Source organism: Nannospalax galili, unplaced genomic scaffold (assembly GCF_000622305.1).
Source record: "Nannospalax galili isolate Female #2095 unplaced genomic scaffold, S.galili_v1.0 scaffold615, whole genome shotgun sequence".
NCBI lineage: Eukaryota > Metazoa > Chordata > Mammalia > Rodentia > Spalacidae > Nannospalax > Nannospalax galili.
In genome coordinates, this window is record NW_008336950.1 from 932,231 (window position 1) to 933,962 (window position 1,732).

The window sequence follows — 1,732 nt, forward strand, 5'->3', positions numbered from 1 at the left end:
AGAGTACATGTCCCTGAATAGGTTGATAAGTTTCCTGTGTTAAATCTCACCCACCCAGGGCTCAGGGACCATTGCAGAAGAGCAGGTGGAAGGACTGTAAAAGTCAAGAATGGTCCATGATTACAAGGAAACAGAGTCTTCCATGCCTCTGAGAACTTGCTCATATGAACTTACAGCAATGGTGACAACATGCACAGAACCCGTGCAAATGCAATCAAAGACACAGCATAGAACTGAGGAAGTGGGCAGGAGGCCCCAACCTTAGTCAAGGAACTATTGGCACATGATTACTGCTGGATGAGAGAGAGTTGACATTCTTTAAAGAGTGACTCTAGATAGGCTGACTACACATTGGATGAACTTGTACCAAGAGACATCTGGATGCACAAACCTGACTCAATCAGCCTTATCATATATGACAGAATTGATGAAATCCAGTGGAGGCTCTATGGAGTGTGTGGATGGGAGGATCTAAATATAATTATGATATATTGTATAAAATGCACAAAAATTCAATAAAAGTATATACTGAGAAAAGAATCAGAAAGAACACAAATAAGTGTCTTAACAGTACAACTCAAGACTCTAGAAAAACAAGAACAAACCAAATCCAAACCCAGTAGACCAGAAGAAATAACAAAAGTCAGAGCACAAATTAAGGAAATAGAACAAAAGAAAGCAATACACGGAATTAATGAATTTAAGAGGTGTTTCTTTGAAAAATGAAACAAGTCAGACAGACCCTCAGCCCAGTTAATCAAAAGAAAGAAAGAACAAATAAAAATCAACAAAATCAGAGATGAAAGGGGAAATATCACAAGAGACACAAAGCTGATCCAAAACATTATAAGAACACACTTTAAAAACTTATCCTGATTGCTAAACATCATGACAATTGGGCTTGTTGATGGCTGTGCTCATTCATTAAAGGACAGCCAAGCAGGGTCACTGGACACTCACTGGAGTATCCAGCCACTCTCCCCAGCCAACTGTATGTAATTTGACCCTAATCACACATGGCCTCCTGGATTTGGGAAGAGCTAAAGTATACAATCGGTGGAAGGCTAGGAAGAGAAGGCATGACCCATGCTGGGTAAAGGTTATCCCATGTGCATACCCTCCGGTCATACATACACCTCAGCAACCCCTCAGTTATCTCTGTAAGTAAGATCAATAAATTAATTGGTTCCCCAGGAAAACTTTAATGAAACATTGGCTTGACACTAGAAACTTAAAAGGGAATAAGCCTTGCTTAGCATCCCCAGGAAAAGAAGTTTTCACAACTGATGGAAAATTTATTTGTTAATGCTATTATGTCTCATAATTTTTTTAAAAGAAAATGAAAATGTAAAATATGTTAAAAGGATATGGGAATGGAGATATTTTCTGAAATAGGAAGAAAAAATAAGAAAGCCTAAGCAGAGCCAAGAGCTCCTCCCAAGCCCATGAGACCCCTGAGGAACAGATCCTCAAATACCTTAAGTGTAAAAATAAGTTGATTTATTTGGGCCTACAATATGGTCTTAAACACCAAAAAGGAAAGTATAAAGAAAGAAATGCCGGGAACTCGAACCCGTGACCCCCGGCAAGGTGAGGATTGTGGATGAGTAAGCATGCCATTCACCAGCCCATGCCTCCTCCATTACCTGGGGACACTCAGAAGCAACGGGGAGCCTAGTCAAGCTGGGACTCATTTATTGCAAGTGTTCCAAAGCTTATAAAGGCACCTGAA